The 8,592-nt window shown below is 43.1% G+C and overlaps 1 protein-coding gene across 2 annotated transcripts in view; it reads left to right on the top strand.

Annotated features, from left to right (window-relative positions):
• Window positions 1–208: 208 nt before the first annotated feature.
• The window catches only part of TECPR1 (tectonin beta-propeller repeat containing 1), an 83,607-nt gene continuing 75,223 nt past the window's right edge, over window positions 209–8,592 (top strand). The window contains exon 1 of one of the 2 annotated variants that reach the window (XM_068126843.2): window positions 209–284. The gene's annotated coding sequence lies outside the window, so the exon portion shown is untranslated. Of the gene's footprint in view, window positions 289–8,592 lie in introns of both variants that reach the window. The other variant, XM_068126844.2, reaches the window with a different exon arrangement.

Below are 8,592 nucleotides of genomic sequence, written 5' to 3'. Positions count from 1 at the left end.
CTCTTTGCTGTCTGTGTAATTATATACTTTTGTGTATATAATTAATTATACTGTGTAACATTTTGGGGAATGATGCTCATAAAGTCTTCTCTTAACGCCGTTTCCTGATTGGTTGCTTTCTGCAATGATCGCTGTTCCTGATTGGTTGCTTTCTGCAATGATCGCTGTTCCTGATTGGTTGCTTTCTGCTAAGTGATTGCTCCGCCCTTACAACGCCAACGGCGAAGTGGAAGTGCGGAATGCGGATTGCGGATGCGGTTTGCGGTTTGTGAATGGGTGGATGAGTGAGTAAGAACAGTCTTCGCTTCTCTTCTTTTCACGTTGCTTACCTGACCTACGTTGGTTACCTGACAGGAGTAAAGCCTTGTCAGTGGACTCACTCCTATTGAGAGGAGTGGTCCAATGGTATGACCATGCATTGCGGCCCTTCGGGGTCAGGATGCATGTGTTTGAATGACCATGTGCTTTGAGGCCTTGGGGTTGAGGCGCATGTGTAATGTTATGGGGACAGCCTTGATAGACGTTGTGCCTTGGCCTTGGGGTCAAGGTGCACGTCCAAGGCTGTTCGAATGTTTGGACTTTTTTACCTTTTTTCTTTGTAAAAAGGCAGGCCTTCGTGCGGGCCTCATAAGTGCTTCTCTTCTTTTCATCATTCGGCAAAATCAGACAGGCAGTTTTTTAAAGCTAGAAGTAGGCCTTAGAAACTACTCACGTCAAATAGAAATGTGTGTTTGTTCTGTGGGTGTACAATCAATGTACATGTACTATAATGTACTATACTATACAGTACTGTACAGTACTGTCTATACTATACAGAGTACAGTACGATATCAGGTAGTGCACTCTGTACTGTATTATATGAGGTATAATGTATTCAGTACTGTACTATATCAAGTGGTGTACTCATTACTGTACTATATCAGGTAGTGCACTCAGTACTGTACTATATCAGGTAGTGCACTCAGCACTGTACTATATCAGGTAGTGCACTCATTACTGTACTATATCAGGTAGTGCACTCAGTACTGTACTATATCAGGTAGTGCACTCATTACTGTACTATATCAGGTAGTGCACTCAGCACTGTACTATATCAGGTAGTGCACTCAGCACTGTACTATATCAGGTAGTGCACTCAGCACTGTACTATATCAGGTAGTGCACTCAGTACTGTACTATATCAGGTAGTGCACTCAGTACTGTACTATATCAGGTAGTGCACTCAGTACTGTACTATATCAGGTAGTGCACTCAGCACTGTACTATATCAGGTAGTGCACTCTGTACTGTATTATATCAGGTAGTATACTCAGTACTGTATTATATTACTATATCAAGTGGTGTACTCATTACTGTACTATATCAGGTAGTGCACTCAGTACTGTACTATATCAGGTTGTGCACTCAGCACTGTACTATATCAGGTAGTGCACTCAGTACTGTATTATATCAGGTGGTGTACTCAGTACTGTACTATATCAGTTAGTGCACTCAGTACTGTATTATATCAGGTAGTGCACTCAGTACTGTATTATATCAGGTAGTGCACTCAGTACTGTACTATATCAGGTGGTGCACTCAGTACTGTATTATATCAGGTGGTGTACTCAGTACTGTACTATATCAGGTCGTGCACTCAGTACTGTACTATATCAGGTAGTGCACTCAGCACTGTACTATATCAGGTAGTGCACTCAGCACTGTACTATATCAGGTAGTGCACTCAGCACTGTACTATATCAGGTAGTGCACTCTGTACTGTATTATATCAGGTCGTGCACTCAGCACTGTACTATATCAGGTAGTGCACTCAGTACTGTATTATATCAGGTGGTGTACTCAGTACTGTACTATGTCAGGTAGTGCACCCAGTACTGTATTATATCAGGTAGTGCACTCAGTACTGTACTATATCAGGTAGTGCACTCAGTACTGTATTATATCAGGTGGTGTACTCAGTACTGTATTATATCAGGTGGTGTACTCAGTACTGTATTATATCAGGTAGTGTACTCGGTACTTTTTTTTTTTTTTTTCCACACTGAATCGAGGCTCGTGAAAGAGCTAAACTGTACTATATCAGGCAGTGTACTCGGTACTGTACTATATCAGGCAGTGTACTCGGTACTGTACTATATCAGGCAGTGTACTCGGTACTGTACTATATCAAGTGTACTCAGTACTATATTATATCAGGTAGTGTACTCGGTACTGTACTATATCAAGTGCACTCAGTACTGTACTATATCAGGTAGTGTACTCGGTACTGTACTATATCAAGTGCACTCAGTACTGTACTATATCAGGCAGTGTACTCGGTACTGTACTATATCGGGCGGTACTGTACTATATCAAGTGCACTCAGTACTGTATTATATCAGGTAGTGTACTCAGTACTGTACTAGTACCCGACTGCAAAGCCGCAATGAGCCAGCGAAGCCAAAGCCTCTTGCCACTATTTTACCCATCACTATGGCATCAGTAGGTGAGGTAGTTGGTAGTAGGTAGGTGGAGTAGGTACCGTAGCTAGTTCAAAATGACACCATTTGCATTCTGGATGAGATTAAAGTTTATAAAATTTCCTTCTTGATTAATTCGGTGAATTCCGTCTCAACTTCGGATATTTCCAGCCGTGAAAAACTATGCCCGACGGCCGCGAGATTTCTAAAAAATAATTCTTCGTCAATTTTAGAATATTTGACGCCGTTTTCAGCGTCCGAAATGTGGTAAAAAGCTTTTTTGAATTTTTTTTTCAAATGCTCGAATCTCATTGGTTCCAGTAATTGGTGACGATTTTCGTTGAAGACAACCAGGGCCCGTGTGGGCCCGGGGAACGAGGTTGGTCTTAAAGTATTTTAATTACAAATTAGAGGTGCCTAAGATTGTGAATCAAACAAAGACGGATGAAACAAACTCCTATTGAACTTTTTCGCAATTTTTTTATGCAGACTTCCGCATCCAGAAGATGGCGGCCTCCATTGAGTGATTTGGTTTTTTAAATATTTTTTCAAATGCTCGAATCTCATTGGTTCCGGTGTTTGGTGACGATTTTCGTTGAAGATAACCAGGGCCCGTGTGGGCCCGGGGAACGCGGTTGGTCTTAAAGTATTTTAATTACAAATTAGAGGTGCATAAGAATGTGAATAAAAAAAAAACGGGTGAAACGAACTCCTATTGAACTTTTTTCAATTTGTCATGCATACTTCCGCATCCGCAAGATGGCGGCCTCCATTGAGCGATTTGGTGCGTCAAGCTTCGAAATTCTCAAGGGATCCAGCAAAATCTGGCTTTTCAACATAATACGTACGCGTTCATTCACAACACCGGCTTCGCCGGCTACTAGTACCCGACTGCAAAGCCACAATGAGCCGGCGAAGCCAAAGCCTCTTGCCACTATTTTACCCATCATTATGGCATCAGTAGGTTAGGTAGTTGGTAGTAGGTAGGTGTAGTAGGGTACCGTACCTAGTTCAAAATGACACCATTTGCATTCTGCATGAGTTTAAAATTTATAAAATTTCCTCCTTGATTAATTCCGTGAATTCCGTCTCAACTTCGGATATTTCCGGCCGTGAAAAACTATCCCCGACGGCTGCGTGATTTCTAAAAAATAATTCTTCGTCAATTTTAGAATATTTGATGCTGTTTTCAGCGTCCGAAATGTGGTAAAAAGCTTTTTTGAAATAGTTTTTCAAATACTCGATTCTCATTGGTTCTGGTGTTTGGTGACGATTTTCGTTGAAGATAACCAGGGCCCATGTGGGCCCGGGGAACGAGGTTGGTCTTAAAGTATTTTAATTACAAATTAGAGGTGCATAAGATTGTGAATCAAACAAAGATGGGTGAAACAAACTCCTATTGAACTTTTTCTCAATTTTTTTAGGCATACTTCCGCATCCGGAAGATGGCGACCTCCATTGAGCGATTTGGTTTTTGAAATATTTTTTCAAATGCTTGAATCTCATTGGTTCCGGTGTTTGGTGACGATTTTCGTTGAGGATAACCAGGGCCCATGTGGGCCCGGGGAACGAGGTTGGTCTTAAAGTATTTTAATTACAAATTAGAGGTGCATAAGATTGTGAATCAAACAAAGATGGGTGAAACAAACTCCTATTGAACTTTTTCTCAATTTTTTTAGGCATACTTCCGCATCCGGAAGATGGCGACCTCCATTGAGCGATTTGGTTTTTGAAATATTTTTTCAAATGCTTGAATCTCATTGGTTCCGGTGTTTGGTGACGATTTTCGTTGAGGATAACCAGGGCCCATGTGGGCCCGGGGAACGAGGTTGGTCTTAAAGTATTTTAATTACAAATTAGAGGTGCATAAGATTGTGAATCAAACAAAGATGGGTGAAACAAACTCCTATTGAACTTTTTCTCAATTTTTTTAGGCATACTTCCGCATCCGGAAGATGGCGACCTCCATTGAGCGATTTGGTTTTTGAAATATTTTTTCAAATGCTTGAATCTCATTGGTTCCGGTGTTTGGTGACGATTTTCGTTGAGGATAACCAGGGCCCATGTGGGCCCGGGGAACGAGGTTGGTCTTAAAGTATTTTAATTACAAATTAGAGGTGCATAAGATTGTGAATCAAACAAAGATGGGTGAAACAAACTCCTATTGAACTTTTTCTCAATTTTTTTAGGCATACTTCCGCATCCGGAAGATGGCGACCTCCATTGAGCGATTTGGTTTTTGAAATATTTTTTCAAATGCTTGAATCTCATTGGTTCCGGTGTTTGGTGACGATTTTCGTTGAGGATAACCAGGGCCCATGTGGGCCCGGGGAACGAGGTTGGTCTTAAAGTATTTTAATTACAAATTAGAGGTGCATAAGATTGTGAATCAAAAAAAGACGGGTGAAACAAACTCCTATTGAACTTTATCGCAATTTTTATGCATACTTCCGCATCCGCAAGATGGCGGCCTCCCTTGAGCGATTTGGTGCGTCAAAGCTCGGAATTCTCAAAGGATCCAGCAAAATCTGTTTTTTCAACATAATACGTACGCGTTCATTCACAACACCGTCTTCGCCGGCTACTATATCAGGTAGTGCACTCTGTACTGTATTTATATCAGGTAGTGTATTCAGTACTGTACTATATCAGGCAGTGTACTCGGTACTGTACTATATCAGGCAGTGTACTCGGTACTGTATTATATCAGGCAGTGTACTCAGTACTGTGCTATATCAGGTAGTGTACTCAGTACTGTGCTATATCAGGTAGTGCACTCAGTACTGTACTATATTAGGTAGTTTTCTCATTGTGTGGTGGAGGTCTTGGCATGGATATGGGGCAAGCCCTCAGAGCAGTGCAGGAAAATCGCATTTTAACAACCATTTTGATTGTTGTAACATTAGCTCTCTGCAAATCAAAACAAATCTCCATAAAAAGTGTATCCCCTTTGTTATGTTGATCCGTACAAAATATGTTTTTCACATGACACAACCAACATCGGCACATGTAAAATCAGATTGGCACTTGGTAGAGCGCAAACTTCCACCAGGCTGAACAGTTTACGTTTTGGATCCACCGATAGGCCAGATCTGGACCTTAACCAAAATCTAATGGGCTTGTTCTTGTCACCTGCCCACCTCATCCACCTAGTATTGTCATAAGGTGTGCACAAATTTTTGAGATATCCCGTTATATATATAATGGTTATTTCTCAATGGTCAAGAAAGAATCACTTTAAAAAATTCCAGTATCTGGATCCACATCCCGATCTTCACCAAAATTGAATTATTTTGGCCTTGTCACAAACCCAAAGTGTCCACCAAATGTCGTCCGAATCTGTCCATAACGTTTTGACACACCCTGTTCACAGACAAGCAGACAGCAATGCAGACAAGGGTGAAAACATAATCTCCGTCCATCTTCGGTGGTGGATGTAATAACCTGGTCTGGCAGATATTTGTGATCTAGTACGGGATGTAATTTACAACAAAAAAAAATAAAAATAAAAATAAACCCACCTTTCGAGGCCATTTTTCCCCGCAAAGCGGGGGTTGGCCTTTTTCGGGAACCGTGGTTGTTGTTGTTTTTCGGTCCCCTTTTTGAAGCAATGTTTTACGGCCGGATGCCCTTCCTGACGCCAACCCTTTTTGCCGCCTTTAACGACAAACAGGGAATTACCAGTGAACTGGTACTCAATTAGCCGACCTCGGAAGGATGACAGGCTGAGTCAACCCCCCTGGCGTTAATTCAGCGATCGACCGGGATTCGAACCCAGGATCCTAGGATCCTAAGCCGGCACCCTAGCCGCTAGCCCAACACCAGGGATAAAAATAATTTACAAATAAATGAAAGGTTATTGCAAATGGACAGTCTGAAGAGCTAAATGTCAATGTCTACTTCCAATAGTATGTAATTAATATACAACTCACATTTCAACTGATTTTGATTTTGAGGTACCGTACTCTTAAACAGAGCGTTGGTACTGCCGAAGCAGTTTCTTGGCAAAGGTTGCACTAGGTGGTTTGCCATTGCCTTCCCACCATTGGCTGTCCCGTGCTCTATCCTTTTAAATGCTGAACATGAAGCAAGGAAGCAGCACGTACCTTTAAAAAATTATTTTGGATGATTTGGACAGGGTTTGAACGACTGACCTCGCAGACTCACTGCGTACTCTGCAACCATTACACCACCAGGTCTGCCCACATTTTAAATAGGACATAACAAATCGTGATATTCTGATCTGGCAACAAACAACATCGGAATAAAGGAACTCCTCCAACAACTGAAATCAAAGCCATGGAATATAAACTACACATTGACAAGAACAACATTTTATATCTTGAATGACAAGAACAAATTAATTGACAATAATTAAAAATCGTAGGATTTTTTTTTTTGTATACACGATCGAGGCTCGTGAAAGAGCTAACATCAATCACACAAAAAGTCTGAGATCCGGGTCTGAAGATACTCCATTGACTGAGATCCGGGTCGGGAAATTGACAGATTGTGTCGGTCCCAATGAGTCGCAGAAGTCCTTTGCTGAGGTGCCATGGCTGGTGAGAGATGAACCCACACCCAGCCAGCTGGCATGATGACATTTCAAGTCGCCACATATGAGGAAGAGAGAGTTGGGATGAGTTGATAGAAGTTGGTCCATGTTGTCAGACAGCGAAATGTAAATGGAGTCATCACTGTTTGGAGGACGGTACAGAACATATATGAACAAAAGGTGGGAGCGGAGAGGAAGCCGTAGCCAGAGGTACTCCTGGGGGTGGGGTGGAGAGAGAGCAGTGCAAGGAGAGTGAGGAAGAGAGTTTTTGATAAAGATAGCCACCCACCACCAGGACGAGGCTCAGGTCTATCATCCCGGAGGAGGGAGTAACCAGTGAAGAGATATTAAGGAATCAGAGACATCTTGAAGGAGGAAAGTTTCTGTGAAGCAGATCAAGTCGGGATTGTCAGAAGTAACCTGAATGGAGATCTCAATCAGGTTTGAGTGAAGGTCCCGGATGTTTGAGGTCCATACCGTTAATGAGGAGAGAGGGGGAGCATCGGGTGCAGGAGAGGAGAGGGGAGGGGAGGGGTAGGGTCAGATGAAGGATCTTCAGGAGCAAGAGGGGGGTGTAGGGAGAGCAGTTGACAGTGTGTCAGAGATTACAGAAGAGTTACAAGAAAGGGAAGGATGGGGAGGATGAAAGGTTTGATGGTAATGGGAAGAGGCACAATGAGGGGTTGTTTGAGGTGGGGCAGAGGAAAATAGAAGGTTGGAGGAGGTATGAGATAGAAGGGAGTCGAAGTGGGGAGGAGGCAGCTTTGAGAAGGAGGGATAGGGGGGAGAATTGGAGAGGGATGGTAGGGGGGGGAGATTTGAAGGGGAGGGGTCAGGGGGGAGTTTTGAAGGGGAGGCGTTAGGGGGGAGTTTATGAGGGGAGGGGCAAGGGGGGAGTTTAGGAGGGGAGGGGGCAAGGGGGGAGTTTAGGAGGGGAGGGGAAAGGGGGGAGATTTGAAGGGGAGGGGTGAGGGGGGAGTTTAGAAAGTGGATGATTAATAATATTAATAATAATAATAATAATACATTTATTTTATATAGCACTTTTCAAGAAGCCCAAAGACGCTTTGACAGAGTACAAAAAACAAGTGCAAAAAGACAAAAATAAATAGGTAAATAATTATCAAAGCAAAAGGAAGGAGAAGGAGAAGAGATAGTCAGGGGTTAAATGCTGTGGGTTAAATGTTAAATGCAGTGTTGAACAGGTGGGTCTTGAGTGATGTTTTGAATGTGGTGAGTGAGGAGGAGTCTCTGATGGTGTGAGGTAGTGAGTTCCAGAGGGTGGGAGCAGCGATGGAGAAGGCCCTGTCCCCCCAGGATCTCAATTTGGTCTGGATGGGGGGGGGACAGGAGGTTGGTGCCAGCAGAGCGGAGGTTGCGGGTGGGAGTGTGTCTGGAGAGGAGGTCAGTCAGGTAGGATGGGGCCAGGTTATGGAGGGCTTTGTAGGTCAAGAGGAGGATTTTGTACTGGATTCTCTGGGGGATGGGGAGCCAGTGAAGCTTATAAAGGACGGGGGTGATGTGGTCACGGGTCTGGGAATGGGTGAGTAGACGGGCAGCGGAGTTTTGAATGTATTG

This window comes from Myxine glutinosa, chromosome 10, assembly GCF_964187855.1.
Source record: "Myxine glutinosa chromosome 10, kmMyxGlut1.1, whole genome shotgun sequence".
Classification (NCBI taxonomy): Eukaryota; Metazoa; Chordata; class Myxini; order Myxiniformes; family Myxinidae; genus Myxine; species Myxine glutinosa.
Note: the sequence above shows the minus strand (reverse complement) of the source record. Positions and strands in the feature narration are given on the sequence as shown.